Source organism: Notolabrus celidotus, chromosome 23 (genome assembly GCF_009762535.1).
Source record: "Notolabrus celidotus isolate fNotCel1 chromosome 23, fNotCel1.pri, whole genome shotgun sequence".
NCBI classification, from domain to species: domain Eukaryota; kingdom Metazoa; phylum Chordata; class Actinopteri; order Labriformes; family Labridae; genus Notolabrus; species Notolabrus celidotus.
Genome location: NC_048294.1, coordinates 2,595,463 through 2,622,029, shown reverse-complemented (window position 1 = coordinate 2,622,029; position 26,567 = coordinate 2,595,463). Strand labels below are relative to the sequence as shown.

The following is a 26,567-nucleotide window of genomic DNA, read 5'->3' as shown; positions in this document are numbered from 1 at the left end:
CGTCGAGATGCCGGCCTCTTCACACGCAAGGTGGAGAAACCGAAGTGACGGAGGAGTGAGAGCTGACTATGTTTCATATGCAAGACTACGGAGGGATGGAGCGATTGATTGTTGAGGTCTAAAGGTAGCGCCATCATCCACAGGAATGATCTTTAGATTGAAGCAGAAAGGCCGCTAGATAAAAATGAACCTCTCTTTGCATCTCTTTGATTTTCTTTGTAATGTCCTGCTAAGAGACAAGGTGTAAGCTAGCTTTGAGGACAAGCAAATAGTGTCTCAGACAAGCGGCAACCTCAGGCAGAGGCGATTGAAGCCTATGCAGAAGTGTTAAAAACTGCAGTTCTTCAAGTGTCCACTAGAGGCTGGCTGCAGAAACACAGGAAACCACATACACACCCATTCAAAGAAGACGGTCTTTACAGCAGAAATAAACATGTTTACAGCCTGGTTCAAAAAATGAGTGTAGTCTGGATAGCTCATTTTATCTATTGGCACAATAGGGGGTTAATTTTTTCATAACGTGGCAATTTCAAAGATATTAAGATGACTTGATTGACAGGCAGGCACACTGTAGCTGTTAGCAAAGAGGCTAAAGGCCCGCCTCTTTACGTCACACTCGCTCGACAGCAGTTAGGTTGAGTTCAGCATTTCCAATATGGCTCTCATTGATGATTGGCTTCAAAACAGCGCTTCAGAAACAGATGGGTGACGTCACAATTATGTCTTCATTTGGGGAAAAACAGACCCTTTTCTATTCAAACGAGCCTCACTGCCAAAAACACCTGATTCACAAACACAAGTGCTAACAGCCCCCCGTGGTTAGAGTGAAATATTGACCACCCTCTGAGACCGTGTAGAAGTTGTGCTGGTGTTCAAACGCTCAGACTCTCCAGTGATCAATAGTTCCACCTCTGAAAGATCTATAAATCACATCAAGTCTTTGAATATTATTATTATTATACTGGAGCAAACTGCACTGCACTTACGGGTGGGAATTGATAAGATTTTATTAATGTCAATGCCATTGTCGATTCTGCTTATCAATCCAATTCTCCTAACGATTTCTGAGTATTTTTTTAAGGTGAAAAAAGTAGTTCTACACAGTCTTCCACACCAAAAGGAACCATTTTATTTTTCCAAAATTATGTCTGCACAAGACTGAACATGAACATATTCAACTTGAACATACTGAACAATAGGTTGACCTCATTCTCGGCTGTGTGAGTCCGGACGTGGACCCTGGAGCCTGGAGGAAAAGACTTTGAATTTGGAGAGGAAAAACGCTTTTCCTCCGGGGGTCATCGCGGAGGTATTTTACCCACTCTTGGTGCCTCATTTTCGGCCACTGGAGTCGGACAAGGACCCTGGAGCCTGAAGAAAAAGACTTTGAATTTTGAGAGGAAAAACGCTTTTCCTCCAGGGGTCTTCGCGGAGGTATTTTACCCGCTCTCGGTGCTTCATTTTCAGCCGCATGAGTCCGGACGTTGCCCCTCGAGCCTGGAGGAAAAGACTTTGAATTTGGAGAGGAAAAACGCTTTTCCTCCAGGGGTCATCGTGGCGGTATTTTACCCGCTCTCAGTGCCCCATTTTCGGCCACTGGAGTCGGACATGGACCCTGGAGCCTGAAGAAAAAGACTTTGAATTTGGAGAGGAAAAACGCTTTTCCTCCAGGGGTCTTCGCTGAGGTATTTTACCCGCTCTCGGTGCCTCATTTTCAGCCGCGTGAGTCCGGACGTGGCCCCTGGAGCCTGGAGGAAAATACTCGTGCTTGAAGGAGTTCTGCATCGCAGAGTGTGTGACATAATGCAACGTACCGTGACTTGACCTGACATCGTGCTGGGAAATGAATCGTTAAGAAGAACTGATAACTTTTGAGGTGTACAATTCTGATGGAATTGATCAATTGGAACCGGTTCTAAGTCAGATCCGGTTTTCGACTCCCACGCTTAACTGCACTGCAGATGTTTGTGGGTGTTTTTGCCCTTGAATATCATAAGTGCGAGTTGCTTTGTGATTTAAACTATGAGACGGATCAGATAGTGAAGGCAGATGGAGTGCAATTCTTGGCGCAATTAGCGGCTGTAATCCTGTGACCCTGAGTGCATTCCATATTAGGGTGGATTCTGGGAGGGACCGGTTTGAGGAAGAACCTTTTACAGCATGTATTAAAGGTAGATAAGAAGAAAAAGAAGAAGAACTATGCCAAACAATGGTCCTTAGTGTTTTTGGGATCTATGCAGCTGCCTAAGTTTGTCTCTTCTTGAATCCCTTTAAAAATGCAAAACATCCAAGACCACTTTCTAATTCATGAACCTTCAGAGGAGCTTTTTAGCAGAAGGAAAATAAACCCTTACCTGCAGGCCAACAGCATTAGGAAGTCTTCAGCTGCAGGTAATCCAGACCTGAAAGGAAATATGACATGACTTAGTTTGTATAAAAATAAAAATCTGGAGAGAACAAAAGAACAGATGTGATAGTAACGCTTGTAAATCAACATGAGGAGAAGTTTTTCTCTGCAAGATTTCCATTTTTGGTCACTTGAACAACCTTTTTATTTAATACAGCAATAAAGATGCTTTTGAGGAGCATACTCAGACATTTAGAGAGATGGTTTTCATATCAAACAGAGAACAGAGGTTTGGAACGTGGGCTGGCTCTACAAAGGACTGATCACAGACACGTCAGATTTGAGGGGCTAAAATTATCCCTGAAAGACAGATTGTGTTTTTCAATGAGTGGAGGAAGGTTACCAAAATGTAAAAATTGGGGCAAAGTGTGGTGTGTTCAGCGGCTTAGAGAAAACAGCAGGATTTACAGGACGACAGCAGAAAGAGTCGATCTAGCAGAACGCAGAGATTTAGTGATCGGGGTAAAAACTGAGTTTTTCTTTCCAGATCTGAAAAGTTTCTTCTCTGTGATTCCCTGTAATGATGATAAATCTTATATTCCACAGTACGTGTGTATGTGTGCAGTCTATATAAATCCACAGTGTGTTTTCTTTTGCTCTGCTCGAGTGGAATATTTTTCTAATGAGTGTTTTATTCCTCCGACCATCACATGAACGCACCATCAGAGAGACGAGCATATGGAAATGAAATCAAATGGGAGACAGAGGGCTCAGCAAGGCCAACACACACACACACACACACACACACTCACACTCACACACACACACTCACACTCACTCATATACACAAAGCGAGGTCAGTCTTTGATCCGCCGTGGACTCGTACTTTATGTGTTTGAACTTATTTGTACATGAAACCATATTTATGAAGAATGAGTACACACTCTAATCCTGCACACACATACATTCAGCACAGCGTGTTCTCTCTCTTCGTCTTGATGCCACACAATAACTTTAAAATAACAACACAAGTCAACGAAGACATCCGCGTGGTCTTCTGGTTTATTGTTTCTACGAAAACCGCAGAGACGGGGCGTGAAACCTCATCAAGGAGGCCGGAGGGTAAACACGAGAACTTTGATCCAATAGAGTTATGGTTTGATCTTTTGGGATGTCAGTCAAATCACAACAAGTGTCCTCCTCAGACTCTTTCCAAACAGAGCAGGTCTAGACCGTCTTCTATGTTCTACTATTAACAAAGACCCAACATCAAGACCGGATCAGATCCAGTCCCATCTTACAGACAGGACTCAGTCTGATCTCATCTTAATCCACCATGAGCAGAGGAAGGAGGAATGGATAGAAGAACACTGCAAAGGAAGGACAGAAAGAAGTACCCAGGGAAGGAAGGAAGGAAGGAAGGAAGGAAGGAAGGAAGGAAGGAAGGAAGGAAGGAAGGAAGGAAGGAAGGAAGGAAGGAAGGAAGGAAGGAAGGAAAGAATTAAAGAAAGAAAGAAAGAAAGAAAGAAAGAAAGGAAGAAAGGAAGAAAGGAAGGAAGGAAGTACACAGGGAAGGAGGAATGGACAGAAGAACACAGGGAAGGAAGGTTTGAAGGAAAGAAGAACACTGCAAAGGAAGGATGGAAAGAAGTACCCATGGAAGGAAGGAAGGAAGGAAGGAAGGAAGGAAGGAAGGAAGGAAGGAAGGAAGGAAGGAAAGAAGGAAGGAAGGAAGGAAGGAAGGAAGGAAGGAAAGAATTAAAGAAAGAAAGAAAGGAAGGAAGGAAGTACACAGGGAAGGAGGAATGGACAGAAGAACACAGCAAAGGAAGGATGGAAAGAAGTACCCAGGGAAGGAAGGAAGGAAGGAAGGAAGGAAGGAAGGAAGGAAGGAAGGAAGGAAGGAAGGACACTGGGAAGGAAGGACAGACAGGATTACCCTGGGAAGGAAGGGAGGAAGGAAAACACAGGGAAGGAAGGATGGAAGGAAGGAGGAAGGAAGAACACAGGAAAGGAAGGAAGAAAAGAAGAACACTGGGAAGGAAGGACAGAAAGAAGTACCCTGGGAAGGAAGGGAGGAAGGAAAACACAGTGAAGGAAGGATGGAAGGAAGGAAAGAAAGAAAGAAAAAAAGGAAGGAAGGAAGGAAGGAACAAGGAAGGAAGGAGGAAGGAAGAACACAGGAAAGGAAGGAAGAAAAGAAGAACACTGGGAAGGAAGGGAGGAAGGAAAAAACACAGGGAAGGAAGGATGGAAGGAAGAACACAGAGAAGAAACAAAGGAAAAGCAAGGGGAAGGATGAAATGAAGGAAGGAAAGAAGTACACAATGAAGGAAAGGTGGAAGGAAAGAACACAAAAAATTAGTAGGAAGGGCACAGACAATGAGAAGGAAAGAAAGAAGAACATGGAAGGAAGGAAGGAAGGAAGGAAGGAAGGAAGGAAGGAAGGAAGGAAGGAAGGAAGGACACAGGGAAGGAGGAACAGACAAAAGAACACAGGGAAAGAAGTGTTCTCAGTCCCTGAGCTCCCTTGTCTCCTTGGTTCCTCTGGAAGTACCAAATCCCAACAAACGTTCTCCTCAGACTCTTTCCAAACAGAGCAGGTCTAGACCGTACTCTATGTTCTATTATCAACAAAGACCCAACATCAAGACCGGATCAGATCCAGGCAGGACTCAGTCTGATGTCATCCTAATCCACCATGAGCAGAGCACTTTGCAGCATTTAGCAAGTTACAGTGGCAAGGACAAACTTCCTTTAACAGGCAGAAACCTCCAACAGGACCAGACTCATGTTAGACACACATCTGCTGAGACCTACAAAAAGATTTCTTGTTCATGTGTTTTGGATTGTGCATGGAACCCTAGAGGACACCTTCACCTTTGTGCGTGTTTATCTTTTCTTCATGAGCAGACAAACATTTCATGCTGATGCTTGTGTGACCACGTAACCACGAAAGCATCAGCACCACAACCCTCGCCAAAACCAAAACATCCAGGTTTCATCACAGTTTCAGGAAGACTTCAATGGTTCCAACCTCTGGTGACTCCCTCTGTATCTGGGCTGGGCCTGTGTGTGTGTGTGTGTGTGTGCGTGTGTGTGTGCGTGTGTGTTTGTGTAGTCACCAGATCATATCTCTGATCTTTTATCGCTCTGGTTTTTATTGTTACCGGCTGCAGATTCACCTGCCAGACAACAAGCTCATTCTGCCTCGGCGACCCTTTGGCCTTCACTTCACCCAGACGACTCGGGGTTAGCTCTGAGATAAGAAACAGAGGGAAGAGATGAAGAATCAGATTAAATATGGATGCCAAAGCTCACTGCCTTCAGCTCAGGCTACAGAGGAATTCATAAAAGCTGGAATAGTTCCACTCCTGCAGAGTTTTTTTGGCGAGTGGCACTTGGTGAATTCCTTGCGCCATCCAAAACAGCTTTTAGCTTGAGTTACTCTGAAGGGCTAGAACTATGTTCAGCACAGGTGACAAAGAAAGTCAAACACACCCTTCTTACTACTGTTGAAAACACAACAGGAGCCTTGTTTCACTCAATGATGTGCCTTATATCATAACGTCTCATAGGGAGCCTTACTGATGCCTCACAAAGCTAACAAAGCTAGCTAGAGAGGAGCCAGGATATTGAGACTTTTTTGAAAGTAAATAAAGAAATCTATTTTTTCTGTCTTTTATTTAGCTTTTTTTTTTATGACTTCATATAATTTAACATTTTAATGTCATTTCATATTTAATTTAATATTATACATTTGATCTATTTTAATCTCTTGAATTTGTATTATCTAATTACTATTTTAAATTGCATTTTTTTGTACTTTTTAGTGTCTTAACTAGTCATGTTTTATATTGTATTTACTTATTTCTTAAGTATGTCCCTTTAGGTAACACTTTACAATAAGGGTCCCTTAATCAGCATTAGTTAATGCATTATTAAGCATTAATTAACAGTTTAATAATAGTTTAATAATCGTTATAATGTATTACCTAACATTAACTAACACAGTAGTTAGTGCATTAATAAGCAGTTAATTAATGTCCACTGCTCAGAGTTAATTAATACATTATTAAGCATTAATAAAAGTTACAAAACTTAATTAGTTAACCATTAGTGAATGCTTTCTGGACCCTTATTGTAAAATGTAACACATGCATCACTTAAGTAACACATTATAAATGCTAAACTGCCTCATAAGCATAAGCATAAGCATAAGCGTGTGCATCACTTTTAAGTGTCCTCTGGAAACACTTCTGTTGTGTTGCTGTCTATTTGCAGCGCGTTTTTCTAACGTATTGTGTTGTGGTCTTTGCATCGCGTTTTCTAAATGCTGCGCATGTGTTGTCAAATTGATGAAGATGTTTTCTTAATTTGCTTGTGTTTTGTCTTTTTGCATGTGTTTTCTTAAGTTGCAGTGCTGTGAGCTCTCAGGGCCACCGTACTTCTCTGTGCCAGTTGAGATGTTATCTGTGATTATCTGTTTTATTCTAAATAAAATGTGTTGAATTCTGTACATGTGTTGCTTCAACTACATTTCAACTCATTTTGCTTCAGTGTATGTGTTACCTAAGGGATACATGTGTTACACTTTACAATAAGGGTCCAAAAAGCATTCACTAATGCTTAATTATGGTTAAGTAATGCTTATGAGGCAGTTTAGCATTTATAATGTGTTACTTAAGTGATGCATGTGTTAAACTTTACAATAAGGGTCCAGAAAGCATTTACTAATGGTTAACTAATTAAGTTTTGTAACTTTTATTAATGCTTAATAATGTATTAATTAACTCTGAGCAGTGGACATTAATTAACTGCTTATTAATGCATTAACTAATGTGTTAGTTAATGTTAAGTAATACATTATAACGATTATTAAACTATTATTAAACTGTTAATTAATGCTTAATAATGCATTAACTAACGCTAATTAAGGGACCCTTATTGTAAAGTGTTACCGTCCCTTTATTTATAAATACTGTATTGAATCGGTGTGCATTAGTCTCTATTTGTAAATCCCTTTCTGTTTCATGTTTAGTCATTAAATATTTGATTTTAAATTTTTTTAATTTCTGTAAATCTCTTTGAATTGCATTTGATTTGTTTAAAAGGTGCTCTATAAATAAATCTTGATTGATTGATTGATTGATTGATTGATTGATTGATTGATTGATTGATTGATTGATTGCCAAAAATTGCATGATTGCAAAGCAGCAAAGAAAAGATAGGAGTTATATTAAAAACTAGCAAACAGTCAAGTCATCTAGCTGAGAGTAAGATGGAAGTCTTTACAATAACTTTAAAGCTAAAGCTAGCAAGGGATTACTTTGGCGTAAACATGTTCTCCAGAGGTTGCTTGCTCTATAACTTCCTGTTAAACCACAACTAGTTGTCATAGTTTAAAATTGTGAGGTTAACGTGTGATAAAGTAATCCCAGGATGAGAGCGCAGGCTGCTCTGAACGGCTTGCTACGTGAGACGGCCAATTTGTGATGTCACAGATTGCTGAATCTCCTTAAAGGGAAAAAAAGCAGCCAGCCTCAAGTGGACACTCGTAGAACTGCAGTTTTTAGCACTTAATTAGCAGCTCATTTGGCAGCTCAATTTCTTAAAACAAGCAGTTGCCTCTTGGTATTGTCTTGTTGTAGACGACCATATTTCATAATTTGTAATTTCAAATAGTTAAATTCTGGTTAACTTATAATGAAAAATTCCTGACATTAAAATGTGGTATGAAAAACTCATGTCTATATTATCTCATGTTCTCAGAGGCACTCTTGAAGTTTTCATAACAGACTGGTCACCAATAGCAACTTATCTGAAAGAAGAATGGGTAAGAGTAATAAGTATAGGGGTATCAAATGTATCACATTAAAATGTTAAATGTATACAGTACATGTTTCAGGTTGTGTTTGCTGCATGTACTAACACTGTAAAAGAAAAATTTGTCTTTTATTTTATTTTTTTGTCTTGTTTTGCTTTGTTTTGATAATGTTTTCTGTGGGAGCATTATGGGTTTATTTTCTTTGTGGGGTTTTTGTGTATTGTGAAATCTTTATTTAAGAATAAATATATTGAAAGAGATAATGAAAAATTCTGACTTTAATCTCAGAATTCTGACTTTTTCTCATAATAATAATAATAAAAAAAAAATATTGGCCCTTTTTTTTTTTTCTTAAAGTGGCCCTAATCCTCTTCTGTATGGTTGTGCCACGCTGAACTGAAATTGAATTGTTAAACTGAATCTGAATGGTGCAAACTGAAATTAAATTTTTTTTATTTTTGAATTAAAGGGAAGTAGAGAGTTGAATTTTCAAGTAGGTTAAAGACAATTTCAAAGAAAATAAATTCAGTCTCAAAACATTAATTTCAATTTCAAATCATGCTTTTTAAATTCAATATAATTATTCAATTTCAGTTTCGAGTGGCACAAATCTCAGTCCATATTAACTCAATTACAATGACTTCTTAAAATGGCAAAAGTATGGCGTTTTTTTTTTTTTGTTTGTTTGTTTGTTTGTTGTTTGTTTTGTTTTGTTTTTCTTCTAGTCTCTTTGTTTGTTTGTTTTTTGTTTTTTTTTGTACTTTGTTCTATACTTGATGGCTTTGTTTGGTTGTTGCTCTCAAGTTCTATGGTTTGTTTTTCTTTTGTGTTCTGTTTGATGTCTAGCACTTTTGTGTCTGTTGCATATATTAAATAAAAAAAATGAAAAAAAAATGGCAAAAGTAGAAGAGGCTTCTTGAGAGTTGGCTAACTGGAGGAAAGTGGGAAGGGCAAGAGTACAACAGAGGAATCAGAGGGACAATATGAAGCCTGAAAATTAATATGATATCCCCTTGTTAAGTTTAAGAGTCTACCAATGCACACAATCATGCCAGCCTTATGTTGTTTCTAGTGTCTATGCTAATCCAAGCTAATCTGCTATGTAGCACCAACTTTAACCTACAAATGTAAGTGGTATCAACAGCTTTACCTCACTCTGACCGTGGAAGAGAGAGAAAAAGTGTGAAACTCCAAAATAGCAGACTTTGTCACTGACTTAGTTTTATCAGTAACCACATTATGTCTGAGTAACGTGCATTGAGACGTGCATCAACTTTGAACAAAAGTTCACAGTGGACTTGATTCGTCTTGAGGGTGCGTTCAGTTTATGAACCCACAGAGAAATATCCCATGTCCGACCTTTTGCATCTTCGCGGGTTCATTCCCCGTTTGTGTCATCCATCAATGTCTGCACATCCACCATGAAGAGAAACTAAAGACCCGTCAGGATTTCAGCATGGCTTTGTGCCTGTGATCAAATCTAGCCTGTTTGTTGCAGATTTCTGGGAATGATAGAAGTGGGAACAATGTTTTGAACACAATAAACATCTTTTTATTTAGTCTACCAGCTTGTTGTGGAAAGTTGTTTTGTTAATGTGAGACAGGTCATCGTCAGGGCTGGAAATGTATCCAGGGTTGTGTTTGTGCATGTCCTCTGATGTGGAGGTAACATTAACTTGTGTGTCTTTTGTCTCTTATGTTTGGACATGTTGAGGTCAATGTCTTCGTCAGGAAGGCTCATCAGGAAGCAGGATGAAAAGCCGGATCTGAGGTGATCATTTTGGAAAAGCAAAACCCAGGTTTGGGTCTCCTTTTTAACTTTGAGCTTAAAGAAAGCAGAGGGAAGTCAGGGATTCATTTCACGACATTCGGACGCTTCGTTTTTTTAATTAAGAGGATTAAATTCATATTCAGTCCGTTAGAAATTCAACCCCCTGTGTCAGGAAAAACCAAACATCAAGACCGAATAAGGGAGGAAGGAAGGAGGGAAGGAAGAAATGAAGGAAGAAGGAAGGAAGGAAGGAAGAAATGAAGGAAGAAGGAAGGAAGGAAGGAAGGAAGGAAGGAAGGAAGGAAGGACACAGGAAAGGAAGGAAGAAAAGAAGAACACTGGGAACAAAGGGAGGAAGGAAAAACACAGGGAAGGAAGGGAGTAAGAAAGGAAAGAAGGAAGGGTGAAAGGAAAGAACACAAAAAATGAGTCGGAAGGACACAGAGAATGAGAAGGAAGGAAGGAAGGAAGGAAGGAAGGAAGGAAGGAAAGAAGGAAGGAAGGAAGGAAGGAAGGAAGGAAGAACACTGCAAACGAAGGAAGGAAAGAAGTACCTAGGGAAGGAAGGAAGGAAGGAAGTACACAGGTAAGGAAGGGTGGAAGGAAAGAACACAAAAAATGAGTAGGAAGGACACAGAGATGGAAGGAAGGAAGGAAGGAAGGAAGGAAGGAAGGAAGGAAGGAAGAAACAAACGAATGAAGGTACGAAAGAAGGAAAGAAGTACCCAGGGAAGGAAGGAAGGAAGGAAGGAAGGAAGGAAGGAAGGAAGGAAGAAAGGAAGGAAGGAAGGAAGGAAGGAAGGAAGGAAGGAAGGAAGGAAGGAAGGAAGGAAGTGCACAGGAAAGGAAGGATGAAAAGAAGAACACTGGTAAGGAAGGATAGAAGAAAGGAAAGAAGTACACAGTGAAGGAAGGGTGGAAGGAAAGAACACAAAAAATGAGTAGGAAGGACACAGAGATGGAAGGAAGGAAGGAAGGAAGGAAGGATGAAGGCAGGCAGCAAGGAAGGAAGGAAGGATGAAGGCAGGCAGGAAGGAAGGAAGGAAGGATGAAGGCAGGCAGCAAGGAAGGAAGGAAGGAACAAACGAACAAAGGTACGAAGGAACAAACGAACAAAGGTACGAAGGAACAAACGAACAAAGGTACGAAGGAAGGAAGGAAGTACACAGGGAAGAAGGAACGGACAGAAGAACACAGGGAAGTGTTCTCAGTCTCTGAGCTCCCTTGTCTGGTAGGTTCCTCTGAAAGCACCAAATCCCAACAAATGTTCTCCTCAGACTCTTTCCAAACAGAGCAGGTCTAGACCGTACTCTATGTTCTATTACTAACAAAGACCCAACATCAAGACCGGATCAGATCCAGTCCCATCTTACAGACAGGACTCAGTCTGATCTCATCTTAATCCACCATGAGCAGAGCACTTTGCAGCATTTAGCAAGTTACAGTGGCAAGGACAAACTTCCTTTAACAGGCAGAAACCTCCAGCAGGACCAGACTCATGTTAGACACACATCTGCTGAGACCTACCGTGTTGGAGAGAGGGATAAAGGGAGATGAAGGAGGTCAGAACTATTGCCTCTTCTATCATTTCATCTCCAGTCCAGTGTCTCCGAGTGAATCACTGTACGAGGTGACGAAGAGGAGGGACCAGAGGAAGAAAGGAGGAGAGAGATGGAGGCTGTTCGAGTGGGAACAGGGTCAATTAGTGAACTTGAACTCCAGAGGTCACAGAGGGAGAGTTCCCGACTTCTGAGAAAGGTCACAACCTCGCCGTTTACTCAACCAGGAAAGCCTGAACTCACACTCTCACACACCCACACCACAGCAAAGAGGGTCAAAGGTCATGGGTTAACTAAGGGAACTAACAGCAACTGGAGGGAGGGGAGGGAGGGAGAGAGGAGCTTTCTAACCTGCATCTGGCCTCCAGATGGTTTGTGAGTCATCTCCGGGTTAGACACACACACACACACACAACACACCTTCTCACACACACACACACATACATACATACACACACATATAGAGGAGCATATTTTGGCTTCCCCGCTGAGACTGGATCATTCCCAGGTTGGGTCGATCAGGGGCTAAACTTGACACCTGACTCTCCCTCACACACACTCACACAAATTCACACACACTCCCTCTGCAAACAAACAGGACCGGAGCGTCACACAAACGCACTTACAACACACACGTCAGACTACACACATACACACATATGTGGAAAATCACCTGAGTCATTCCCCCTGCCAGCAGAGAGTTCACACGGAGGCTGCTGTGTGAGAATGATACTCCGAGGTGTCAGGATGCAGAGGGAGAGAGAGACAGGGTGATGTATGTGCAGAGTAGATGAGAATATGGAGTATATATGGGATTAATGTGAAACAGACAGAAAAATAAAGGAGGTATAAAGCAGACTGAATGCTGGCGAGGATGAGTTCTTCTGACAGTTTGGGCTCGATCCCGTCCTCGCACGTGGACAAGCGGGGAAAAGCTGGGAATGTTATTTGGGCAACAAGGTGAATCTGTGTTATCTGAACAAGCGGAGACAGGAAGCCACCTTTCGGCTGATTACATCTCCAGTGCGTGAACTCCTATGAGCCAAGGTCAGATTGTCCTTAACAGTGTTAACATCTTATCTGAGGCGAGGCTGAGCGGAGAATGAAAGGATCCAGTCGACGTGTGTCACGGAGGAAAAAGAAGTGTGTGTGTGGTTTTTAAAGGAACCCCTTTAAGAACTGTCTTTTCTGGTACTTCTGTTATGATATCCTTAGATTATAATTTCCTAACAGGAGGATATCAGGAAGTTTTAGCTTCTTCTGACTGTAAATAAAGATGAATGAAGCGACCCAAGCGTACAAAAGTGAAGCCAGAAGGAGTTGCTGAAATCCTGAACTCTGGCGTTCACTGATAGAACTAAAGAGATCCCTCAGATTGGCAAGGTCCATGTGTCTGGTTTTAAATTAACACTAAAATATCTTTCCCTTTTCTTCCTCTAAAAGTAGTATGGGAGGTAGAGCCTTCAGTTATCAGGCACCTCTCCTGTGGAATCATCTACCAGTCAGGGTCCAGGAGGCAGACACCCTCTCTACTTTTAAGAGTAGGCTTCAAACTTTCCTTTTTGATAAAGCTTATAGTTAGAGCTGGATCAGGCTTGGACCAGGTCTTAGTTATGCTGCTATAGGCTTAGACTGACATACTGGGATCCTGTCTTTCCCTCTCTCTCCTCTCTCTGCCTGTCTCTTACTTTAACTCTTCCTGTCCCATTAAAGTTACTAACCATAGACCTTTCTGGAGTGCCTTGCTCAAGGGCACCTCGGCAGTGCCCCGGCAAGTGAACCAGTACCTCTCCAGCCACCAGTCCACTTGCCAAGCTTCGTCCATGCTGGGACTCGAAACCGGCGACCATTCGGTTCCCAAGCAAGGTCCCTATGGACTGAGCAGTGTAAATAAATAGCTAACAATTTAGTTAAAAAATGAATCAATAAAATATTGAAATGAATTTAAAGTGACATTAAAATGATAAACTATATGAAGTTATATAAAAAAAAACCCTACATGAATAGATGCGTCTATAATTTAATTTAATTTTAAAAGGCTGTTCCATCATCTCAGAGCTAAAAGAGAGGAGCTGGAGGATCTTAGAGGCCTTCCTGGTGTATGGTGATGTAGTCTGGTGCGAGGCCATGCAGTGTCTTAAATACTAGTAAAATAATTTTAAAATCAAGATGAAAAAAGAAACAGGCAGCCAGTGTAAAGACTTTAAAACAGGAGTAATGTGTGCTCTCCTGGTGTCACAGAGCATAAAGTACATTTCATTACATTCCTTGATTCCCAAGTTGAGATAGTGTAAGAATTGCTTTATATTGTTCATATGGATTTACAGGGTTCCCACTCTTTTCCAGAGATCATTTTCCAGGACATTTCCAGGACATTTTCAGTGATGATCAAGCTGGTATGACAGTCTAAATTGAATTCTTAATTTAGTTCCTAAATAGTCTAATATGTTCCTCTCAGTGGAAGTCTACATTGAAGACGTGCAGTCTATGGCTATCTATGAAATCATCTGTTACATGCTTTAAAATTTGGGCAAATTGATAATAGAATAATGCAACCACAGATGTACAGCACTTCACTTTATCAGTGCAACCAGGCAACAGTGATGGGCAACTCTCATCTCAGCTTTCTCTTTTCTCCATCCATCCATCCATCCATCCATTATCTTGACCGCTTATCCCGTTAGGGGTCACGGGGGGCTGGAGCCTATCCCAGCTGGCTTCGGGCGGAAGGCAGGGTACACCCTGGACAGGTCGCCAACCTATCACAGGGCTAACACAGAGAGACAGACAACCATTCATGCACACACTCACACCTACGGGCAATTTAGAGTGATCAATCAACCTGAGCATGTTTTTGGATTGTGGGAGGAAGCCGGAGTACCCGGAGAGAACCCACGCATGCACGGGGAGAACATGCAAACTCCACACAGTAAGGCAACCGCCCGGCCGGGGATTCGAACCAGGAACCTTCTAGCTGTGAGGCAACAGCGCAACCCACTGCACCACCGTGCAGCCTTTCTCTTTTCTCAAAAAATATGAAAGAGCCAGCAAAGGACTCTGGAAGCTGCCTTACTGAAATATATAAATACTAATAATAATCAGAGGATCAGTGCATAAACTGACCTAAATAGATCTGAATGACAAAAATGGCCACACATGTTGAATGAGGATGTGTTTTTTTAACCTTGTTAGATCACACACAGTCATGTTGGATTAATTTTCCAGGACATTTTACTTTTTCTCCCATTTTCCAGGTGTTTCCCAGTACTGGAAAACTGGTCAACTGTTTTCCAGGTTTTCCAGTTTTTCCAGGATGCCTGGGAACCCTGATTTAAACGCAAAGCATGGATTAACAATCCAGATTCAGCGATTCATCAGGATGAAAAAAAAGTGAACCCAGGAAATACTGAATCAAATCCAAAGGTTGCAGAGATACGTTGTTTTTGTTCTGATCTAATTGGTTGAGGTGACGGCGACTGGGACTATTAAATGTTCCGTAGTAAAATCTATCATTTAGCTTCACTGGAGCAGGGTTCAGAGATAATTCGCGATAATCAAATAAATCTCTGCGACTCCTCTCGGGAGACACATTGTGAAAACTAAATGAGGATAATGTCTTAAGTGCAGCCACAAAGTTTCTGCAACACCAGAACAAAGACGATCATTGACAGCGGTTACACACACAGGCCGCCGCGGGCCGTTCTTTGTAGATGAAACACGTGTTTATTTGCTGTCAAATATTTCTCCAACAACACCGACCCAAAGCCTTACCAGTAAATCATCTGAATAATTACATACGTGTGTGTGTCTCCTTCTACCAGTAAAACAGTTAAAACAGCAACGGAACAGGACAACAGAGCTGGAATTCTGTCTATTGTTCAGCCAAATGTTCTGATTCCACCCCGAGAGAGGCCGAGTCTGTGCATGGGCTGGCGAGAGTTTGCACACTTAGCTTTGAACATTATTTCTGGACTGTTTTTGGCGTGAGTGTGCTTATTATTAACGAGGTCGGACGTGAGGCGGCTGTTACTTAATAGGACAAGGGATTACTCAGAGTTATATTTGTCTGAGAGGGATCCATCCTAGGGGAGGAAAGGAGGTATAATTGATGAGTTAAAGGTGACATATTATGCTCTTTTTCATCAACATATATAGGTCCCCAAAACATGTCTTGAAAACAAGGCCTGAATGTGTATTTATCCACCGCTGAAAATAGTCCCTGACAAAAGGACTGACTGTACCAATCAAGCTCCCTGCTGTTTGGGAATCGTCCTCTTTTGTTACAAAACTGGAATGGAAGTAGAATTTTAGACTCTGCTGTCATTTTTAAAGATTCTCCAGGAGGAACTTTTGGACTTCATGTTACGGACATGGAAGTTAAGAAGCTGTTCAGTAAGAGGGGATAATATTTAGTGAAATTGTGTATTAAAGCTGGATTTGTAGAAGTTAAAGGTGACATATTATGCTCTTTTTCATCAACATATATTGGTCTAAGAGGTCCCCAAAACATGTCTTTAAAGTTTATGCTCATAAAAACACTTTGAAATCAGATGTTGGTCTGCCTGTAAACCCCTCTTTTTCAGCCCTGCTCAGAACAGGCTGTTTTCTGTGTCTGTGCCTTTAAATGAGAATGAGCTCTCTGACCACGCCCCCTCAGGAAGTGGATGTGCCCTCGGCTGTCCGGCACGATGATCTAATGCTTACATGTTGGCTTTCTCACAGACCCGCGTTACTTCAACCCTCCGAATCTGATCCAGAATCTGATCCTGACGGAGAGGCGCCTGTAGCAGGACCTTTCTGAACCATTGGTCACAGATTTAGTATTTCTTGTTGTTTTATTTGTCAGTATGTCGACGTGTGTCTTGGTACAAAGCTACCAACATGCAGCTATGTGGCTATGCTAACTAGTGTTAGCACTTTTCCATGAAAACTAAAAAATCATCCACTAGATCTTCAAATCTGCAGACGTGGGGAGTAAAACCGACCTTTGTGTTTATTAAGACAGCCTATAACTAGCATGCCTCCCTCCTAAGCTCCTTGTTAGCACACATGTGTGCAGGGAATGAAAAACGGAGGCGGAGTTAAGGGCTGAACAAGCTCCGAGCTCTGACTTCCCGTTACAGACCGGATGGCGTTGTGATCCAAAAATTGGATCAGCTCGTTTCAGCACACATTTACAGAAAGGTGGAGAAATCAGAACAGGGGCAGAATGGATAATTTTCGGGGGGTTTGTAGACATGCCAGGGAAACATATTTCAGGTAGAGAACCATTAAAAAGTCGATTTTACATGATATGTCACCTTTAATAGGACAAGGGATTACTCAGAGTTATATTTGTCTGAGAGGGATCCATCGTGGGAGGAAAGGAGGTATAATTGATAAGTTAAAGGTGACATATTCTGCTCTTTTTCATCAACATATATTGGTCTAAGAGGTCCCCAAAACATGTCTTTAAAGTTTATGCTCATAAAAACACTTTGAAATCAGATGTTGGTCTGCCTGTAAAACCCTCTTTTTCAGCCCTGCTCAGAACAGTCTGTTTTCTGTGTCTGTGCCTTTAAATGAGAATGAGCTCTCTGACCACGCCCCCTCAGGAAGTGGATGTGCCCTTGGCTGTCCAGCACGTTGATCTAATGCTTACATGTTGGCGTTACTTCAACCCTCTGAATCTGATCCAGAATCTGATCCTGACGGAGAGGCGCCTGCAGCAGGACCTTTCTGAAGCATTGGTCACAGATTTAGTGTTTCTTGTTGTTTTATTTGTCAGCATGTCGACGTGTGTCTTGGTAACACAGCTACCAACATGTAGCTATGTAGCTATGCTAACTAGCGCTAGCACTTTTCCATGAAAAATAAAATAAAATAAAAATCATCCACTAGATCTTCAAATCTGCAGACGTGGGGAGTCAAAGCGACCTTTGTGTTAATTAAGACAGACTACAACTAGCATGCCTCCCTCCTAAGCTCCTTGTTAGCACACATGTGTGCAGGGAATGAAAAACGGAGGAGGGGTTGAGTTGTATTTTATACAGTCTATGGGCTGAACAAGCTCCGAGCTCTGACTTCCTGTTACAGACCGGATGATATTGTGATCCAAAAATTGGATCGGCTCGTTTGAGCTAACATTTACAGAAAGGTGGAGAAATCAGAACAGGGGCAGAATGGATTTTTTTCATTTTTTGGGGGGTTTGTAGACAGGGACACATATTTCAGGTAGAGAACCATTAAAAAGTTGATTTTACATGATATGTCACCTTTAATAGAACAAGGGATTACTTAGAGATATATTTGTCTGAGAGGGATCCATCCTGGGAGGAAAGGAGGTATAATTGATGAGTTAATGAAACAAGGACTTCATAAACTCTGGTAGGAGGATAAAAAAAGATGCATAGGAAAGAAGAAGAAGAAGCATAAACATGGGAAAGAGGCTAAACTCTTCTCCCACCAAACGTCCAAACGCATCTGTCTGGTATAGAAAAACCACTTTCTTTTGATAGTCTAAACCCGCAGAAACTTTCCAACTTCACTCTCATCACCATCCCTAAGTGCTCCGCGGGGTGCTTTTATTTTGAAAGCGGATCAGAGTGGAAGCGCAGCAGCTGGATCGTATTCATCAATATGCATGAGCTTTGGTTTTCCTCGCTATGTGCAAATAAACAAACAAAAGCAAGATCTGCAACAAACCACAGAGTGTCCACAAACTCCAGCCAGACTCTGTTTCAGTTACCTGCTGAGAGGAGGATGTTTGAGTCTCTGGATGCTGCAGGATCAAGAAGAAGGACTTCTTTGAGGAGGGTGGATTTGGCTTTTTGAATGACAGTTATGAGTCAACAGAGGGGGGACACCAAGAACTAGAGGATCCTCAACACACAGAAAGAAGTAAAGCAGCACATCCAGTTCCAGATGTCTGATTGGAGAAAGCCAACTTTGAGTGCCAGTAGTTCTTTGAGGTGACGATGACGATGAAAGCGGGGAGTCGGGTGAATTGAAGCTTCACTTATCTACACTCACACTGCATGAAAAATGCTTCTATGTGATCATTTGAACGGCTAAAGTCACATGAAATCTGGTCTTTGTATGTGGTCTTGAATCAGATACAGGTCAGCTCTTGAGCAACCCCAGCCAAGGTCTGAGTGCACCGACTGTGACGTCTCTCTTGAGCAACAGTCTGAGCTCACAGGACGGGTTGCAGAAGGACTCACTTACACTCAATGAAAACAACATGGAGGACAGCTGCGATGGAGGTACTCAGTGGAGGGACAGTGAGGTGTGATACATGACATCCTAAGATATGTGGAAGATATCTGTTACAGGCAAGCGGCAACCTCAGGTCTTAAATTATAAAGCCATTAGACTGATTTATACTTCTGTAGTAGGGGCGACGTAGAAGTATAAACCAGCCTGTTAAAGGAAGTGCTTAAAACTGCAGTTCCTCAAGCGTCCACTAGGGGCTGGCTGCAGAAAGACAGGAAACCACATACACACCCATTCATAGAAGACGATCTTTACAGCAGAAATAAACATGTTTACAGCCTGGTTCAAAAAACAGTTTAGGTCTGAGTAGCTCATTTCTCTATACGGGGGTGAATTTTTATATAAAGATATATTAAACTTAGGAGTTTTGCCCAAATAAGGGCGTAGCTGACTTGATTGACAGGCGGGAACACTATAGCTGTTACAGATGATGCTAAAGGCCCGCCTCTTTACCTCACACGAGCTTGGACGAAGTCAGGTTGAGTTCAACATTTCCAATTTGGCACCCGATGGGTGACGTCACAGATTCTACGTCCATTTATTATACAGTCTATGAAGCCACACACAAGCTAGCTGGTTGGGTCTTCATCTTCTTCTGCTGCGGCTTCTTATTCCCTTCCATTTTACAGTGGGTAATACCCCGCCTAAAGAACCACTACCACTACCTACTATGATCTGAATACTTACACTGTATTACCATATGCTTATCCTTAACATAGTATTAACATTTCATTTCGTTTATTTTTTTTTCAAGTTATATTTTTGGGTATTTTTGCCTTTAATTGATAGGACAGCTGAAGAGAGACAGGAAATGTGGGGAGTAGAGAGTGGGGGAGGAAATGCAGGAAATGGTTGAGGCTGGAATTGAACCTGCGACCTCTGCGACGGGGGGCTATAGCCTCTGTACATGGGGCGCCCCAACATTGCATTTCTTAAAAGACGGTTATTGTCAAAATGGCAAGAAGTAGTGGATTTTTTTTTTTTTAAAGCAATAAATGTGAGAAATGAAAAGACAAATCATCAGAAGACAGACGGCATTTGTTACTTGTTTGGAGCAGTCTTCTTCCTTAGAGTCATGGTTTCAGAACACACTCAATCAATCAATCAATCTTTATCTATAGAGCACCTTTCATAGGCAATTCAAAGAGCTTTACAACGATTGAAAAATAATATTAACATATATAATGACTAAATATAAAACAGATATGGATTTAGAAGTAGAGACTAATGCACACCAATTGCAATACAATGTTTATAAATAAACAACAGTGAAATAGTAAAAAAATAAGTAAATTAAAGATAAATTATAAAAAGTTAAGAAAGAAAGAAAGAAAGAAAGAAAGAAAGAAAGAAAGAGAGAAAGGTCCTTTATTGATCCCCAGGGGGGAAATTCAATTTTTTCACATGCTTCACATACATATATATACATACAAATGCACACACATGCAGTGGACAGGCACTTAGGGAGAGATGTCAGAGTGAGGATGCTGCTGTCAACCAGCGCACCCCGAGCAGTTGGGGGTTCAGTGCCTTGCTCAAGGGCACCTCGGCAGTGCCCAGGCAAGTGAACCAGCACCTCTCCAGCCACCAGTCCACTTGCCAAGCTTCGTCCATGCAACCTGCAACCTCTGCGACGGGGGGCTATAGCCTCTGTACATGGGGCGCCCCAACATTGCATTTCTTAAAAGACGGTTATTGTCAGTACCGGTGCATTGATTTAGTGTCTTGCACCAAACTTCTGATTGAAATAGGAACCACTTGGGGCACCGGTGGTCTAGCGGCCCAAGCGCACCCATATACAGAGGCTATAATCCTTGCCGGAGGGGGTCACAGGTTCGATTCCCGGCTGTAACCATTTGCTGCATGTCCACCCCCACTCTCTGCTCCCCACATTTCCTGTCTCTCCTCACAGTAAGCAAAGCTAAGTAGTAGCAGGAACAGTTGTGAGGGAGTGAAGTGTGAATGAGTGATACGTGACAGATTGATGTGCGTCACAGTTATATCAGTTTCTATTGGCCCAAAGCTAACTAGGGTGGGAGTAATGGGCACAATATGCTGGTTTCACTGGCGCAAATGGTCCTCATCTGTATATATGCTGTTTTTAATGACAGCACAATTTTATAATTCATTAGAAATGTATCATTATTATTTCACGGACCCCTACGCTATGGTTCGCGGACCCCCAGGGGTCCTAGGAACCCACTTTGAGAACCACTCCTCTACACCTTCCAGCCAATCAGAGTCAGGGACTCCTGAAAGCCACACAGATACAAACTTCAAGTTGAGTGACATTTCAGAGAGCAAACAATCCTCAACAGGACTTGGCCGCAAGGTAAAGGCAAAGTAACATCATGGGAACGCATCGACATGTAAACAAACACATCCGACCGCTGCAGAACACGGATACAAACACATCATTAGAGCCAGTAAAGACAAATATAAACACCATGCATCACATCCGTAAGAAGTAACTCTCCACTCCTTTGCTCCGTGACAGATGGGAGCAGCTGTGTTTCCTGGGAATGATGAGAAAACATCCTCTTCGCTGTAACAAGCTACAAAGTGATGTTTTAATTCTCTGTAAGGTCTGAATCACGCCGCTCGCTCACTTACAGTGGAACGATGATCTATGTGTGTGTGTGTAACAATAAAAAGGAATAAATCACAGGAGTAAATCAGCAGTCCTGTTCCTGTGACGCTGAAATCTCCCTGACATTTCCATGAACCAGCTCGTGATGTTCCTCAGATGACGAGAGGAGAGGACGAGGCGAAGATGAAAGATGGGATCGGGGAAGGAAACAATAGAAATCTGCCGGACAGATGTCTCGCTCTGTTTCCCAATACTTGTGTCGAAACAGTGTGTGAGCGCAGTATTTTTCCCACAGAGAGACCAGGATGCTCCAACATGCCCCGGCTATCAAATGTCTGTGTCTGTGTGAGATGAATTCACATCCGCCTAACAAACTGTACGGTCTGAAATTCGTCTCTGAGTTTCTGTTTCTCTTTATCGGCTGTGAAATCACTGACTGTAAAGTCTTGGTCATGACTCTGCATGCAGTGTGTGTGTACGTGTTAGGGGGTAATACCAGAGCAGCTACTGTCCACTGTGTGAGGCTATTTTAAATGGAAAAAGAAGAGTCTTAAAGAGGGAGAACGAAGGAAAAATGTGATGCAGAAAGGGCGAGGAGGAAGGTACTAGAGCTACCTTAAAAGGTGACATATCATGCAAAATCGACTTTTTAATGGTTCTCTACCTGAAATATGTGTCCCTGTCTACAAACCCCCTGAAAATGAATAAAATCCATTCTGCCCCTGTTCTGATTTCTCCACTTTTCTGTAATTGTTAGCTCAAACGAGCCAATCCAATTTTTGGATCACAATGCCATCCGGTCTGTAACAGGAAGTCAGAGCTCGGAGCTTGTTCAGCCCATAGACTGTATAAAATACAACTCAACCCCTCCTCCGTTTTTCATTACCTGCACACATGTGTGCTAACAAGGAGCTAAGGAGGGAGGCATGCTAGTTGTAGGCTGTCTGAATGAACACAAAGGTCGGTTTTCCTCCCCACGTCTGCAGATTTTGAAGATCTAGTGGATGATTTTTATTTTTCATGGATAAGTGCTAGCGCTAGTTAGCATAGCCACATAGCTACATGTTCGTAGCTGTGTACCAAGACACACGTCGACATACTGACAAATAAAACAACAAGAAACACTAAATCTGTGACCAATCCTTCAGAAAGGTCCTGCTGCAGGCGCCTCTCCGTCAGGATCAGATTCTGGATCAGATTCAGAGGGTTGAAGTAACGCGGGTCTGTGAGCAGCCGTGTATATTCAGCCAACATGTAAGCATTAGATCAACGTGCTGGAGAGCCGAGGCCACACCCACTTCCTGAGGGGGCGTGGTCAGAGAGATCATTCTCATTTAAAGGCACAGACACAGAAAAAAGCCTGTTCTGAGCAGGGCTGAAAAAGAGGGGTTTACAGGCAGACCAAAATCTGATTTCAAAGTGTTTTTTGAGCATAAACTTTAAGGACATGTTTTGGGGACCTCTTAGACCAATATATGTTGATGAAAAAGAGCAATATATGTCACCTTTAATGTCAGACTAAGCAGTTACAACAAGGAAATATTCAGTAGGGGGGTGGCAGAGCACACAACCTAGAACAACGGGGATGAGTTCTAGCCTAGACCCGCATTTCCTCTTGGTTCTGCCTCCCCTGTCTTCTAATATCTAGATGCGGACTCTTCTTGGGTCCAGGTGTTAGTAGGTAGTATCAGTGTTGTCACTACCTGGAGCTTGCATGTACGGAGCCTGGGTCTGTTGAATGTGGCGGTACTGTATGGGTTGGGTTATTAAATTGGGGTGTTCTGACAGTGGATATGATGGGCAGTGGGAGCTGGCATGGAGGGGGGTTGCTCTGGGACGCTAGAGCTAAGATGGACTGGACACGGATCTGGTGAAAGTCCCGGGTTTGAATGCATCAATGTAAAGGACATTTTAAGATTTGCTTCTGCACGCTTCAAGCTTTATCTCTTGACCTCAACATCCAGAGATTAGGGTTAACAAACGGTGTTACAGAGGAACCTAGATTGACATATTTGAAGGTATTGCAGAGGTAATACCTTTGTCTATGTAAGAACTACAACTAGGACCAACATATCAGACATTAGAATGAATACATGAATACTCAGTGACTTCCCACTACTGTGAGAAATGAACCATATCTCTCCTTTTCACACTCCAGCTTCTCTCACTGAGCAAAATCTGTTCCCTTCAAGATCTGTTTAGTGTCTTTCAGTCATTCCTCTTCGATATTTAAATCTCTCTTAGTCTGGCCGGGGGGACTCTCTATCGTCTCTGCGAAACAGATTGTGAACGGCCATTGGCTTAATGTTGAGAATTGCCAACTGGAAAGACAGATTGTGAGATCAAGAGAAGAAGGATGGGAGTATTAAAGGAGAATCATGCAGACGGGTCGATGACAGACTGGCCTGAATTGTGAAAGAGAAGATGGACTGGAGGGGATAAAGAGTCAGGGGGTGGGGGGAAAGGAGGAGGAAGTGAGAAAGTACAATGAGCGTGGAAAGAAGAAGGGAGAAGGGGTTAATGGAGGTAAAGGAAAGTTGAAAACAGGGAAAATAGAGAAGGAAGAGGGAGAGGTTTTTGAAGAGCGTTGCCGAGAACTTAATCAGCCAGTAGTTTACGCTGATGTGAATTTAATACGCATTTCTGAGGCTGGTTCATAGGCTGAGAAAAATGTGGATTTGGACCCGTCCAGGCTTTTTAAAACGGGGCGAACAGAATATATGTGCGCTTGTTTTAGGGGAAAGGGGAGGCGAGGGTCACTGAGAGGTTCATGCACTCATAAGCTGCCGGTTCCCTCTGTGTAGGAACAACCCAGAAAGCAGAGCGAGGAGAGTTTCACAATCCGGGCACCAGTTCGGGGAAACTGACCTCTAATGAGAGAACATGAGTTTGAGGCCATAAAGAATGTTTATTTTTACACTAACAGCCAAACATGAGCTGTGAAATACACACCAAATCTAAATGGGTTAAGACATTCAGACACAGGTGGACACAGGTCCTCCAAAATGTACCTCTGTTAACCGTTAACCTGTTAAAAAAGATGCTAACTTCAATGACAGTCCAATGGTTCGCCCCTCTTTTGCTGCAACAGTGTTATGGTCCTGATTTGTTGTGTGATTTGCCCTAACCCTCTCTCTCTCTGCCTGCAGGTTGCATGGGTAGGGGCGGGGCCGGTCTCCTCAGCAGTGAGGCTCATCAGGCACACCTGTCCCTGATCTGCTCATCAGCACTGGCTTCTTAAGCCACCACCAAACACTCCTCCAGTGCCAGATTATTCCTCTAGCCGCATGCTCCATGTCCCGTTGTAGCCTTGCTCCTGAGGAGATTCAAGCCACGCTTTTCTGTTTACTTATCTCGAGTTGTTTCCAGAGGATTGATTCCTAGTTCTTGTTTGTGAGTTTTTGATAGAATCTTTTTCCCCTTTTGGGTGATTTTGTGTTACTCCTAGTTTTGTACTTTTTCTCAGTTGTTTTTACCCGCAAGGCGCTTTTTGTTGAACCTTGGTTTTTGCTTAATAAATACTTTTTCCCTGTACTCTGCATTTGGGTCCTAGTCCTTTGCTCAAGCCGTAACAAACGGACAGATTTCCAATGATCCAAGTCCTGTAAAAGACTCAATCCAAATATGTTATGTCCTTAAAGATCCACAGATTACTTGAGATCTACAAAAGCCAAATGGTCTTGCACAAGTTTTTTTTTGTTATGTTTTTTGGGGCTTTTTTGCCTTTTATGATAGGACAGCTGAAGAGAGACAGGAAGTGTGGGGAGTAGAGAGCGGGGGAAACATGCAGCAAATGGTCGCGGCCGGGGGTCGAACCGGCGACCTCTGCGACGAGGACTGTAGCCTCTGTATGTGGAGGCACTTAGACCGCTAGGCCACCTAGGCGTTCCATCTTACAATGTGAGCAGGATTTGGATCCTTCTTCCTTCTCAGGTACACAACTTAAGCTTGTGGAAGTTGCTCAGCTCAGCAAGAGCCAGCTCCGTAATGGTTCACGTACAAGAGCTGGCTTTTAGGGCCGAATCAGTCGCCACCAACACATCAGGTAATGCAAAAATGAGAGAAGACTGAATGGAACAGAAGTTGAAGGTTTCAATAAATCAACATCCATGTTAAAAGTGAGTAAAAAGAGGAATGCTGATAACTGTGCGTTAGCTAGCGTTAGGTAATAGATCAGTTCGGATGTTACGTTTTTGTTTGATTCCTCAGGGACTTAGAAGGTGTTTGAAAATGTGCTACATTCAAATACAAAGATAAGGAAAACTACCAAAACTTGAACGACCAAATTCCACCGGATCTATGTCCGGTCTGTCTCCAATCCGTTGGATCTGATAGCTTTCTATTCTAGTCAACGTGTTAACTTCCACTGGATCCGCTCCGTTGCGTTCTGGCTACGTCTCTGAGCCCTCCGGATCAGATACGCAGGACGGATCTAGTGGAAGTCCAATGTAAGATTCTGGGGTTGCCAATCAGGATTCAGGGAGCGCAGTACCACCCATGTGGACACGCCCCTGGTACTTGAATTGAATTCTGTCTTGGCATTTGGATTGGGCCGGGCAGAGGAAGGGAATAAAAACACTTTGCCTTTCCTAAACTATTCCTCTGCCCTGAGCTGCCCTTCAGCGAGGTGTTTAATATTTCCAGTGTTGGTGTATCTAACTCACTGTAGTTTATTCTGGGTGGTTCACAGGTGTGAAATATGTCTTTGAATCAGAACCTGAAGGTCTGAATTCAGCCCGCTCTGACTGGATAAATACATTAACAAAACAACTAACAGGTCGCCCTTTTCTTACCCTCTGGGCTGTTAAAGTGGAATATTAAGAGAGCTCAGCCAGATCTAAAGTTTAAAGGCTAACGGTTTTAAGAAGTATTTTCCTCATGTGTGACCAAGATTCCTTCCAGGATGTCCAAAAAGGTCCACTATAGGAATTTGGCAGCTGTCCGGTGTTAACATTTGTTGGCAATGGCAGCTCAAGCCAACAGGGAACTGAACCAATTCCCTCAAAATTGCATGCAAGCCATTTCGTCGGCCCCTTAAGCTGTAGTAAGAGGACTAAGAATAAGTAACAGAGCAGCTTGGACAGATTCGTGTTTCATTTTAACAGAAAGGGGATGTCCCCTTGATACTCCTCAAAGAGCTGCTGCCAGGTACTCAGAGACGGTGACACTGGAATGAAAACCACTTTGGGGTCATCAATGGAGAGAGTCTGAATCTGAAT

General features: G+C 42.4%; 1 long non-coding RNA gene across 1 annotated transcript in view; it reads right to left on the bottom strand.

Annotated features, from left to right (window-relative positions):
- LOC117807513 overlaps positions 1-26,567 on the bottom strand; it is a 154,321-nt gene that overhangs the window by 8,227 nt on the left and 119,527 nt on the right. The window contains exon 3 of the long non-coding RNA XR_004629983.1: positions 2,355-2,402. This is a non-coding gene — a long non-coding RNA (uncharacterized LOC117807513). The remainder of the gene's footprint in view (positions 1-2,354; positions 2,403-26,567) is intronic.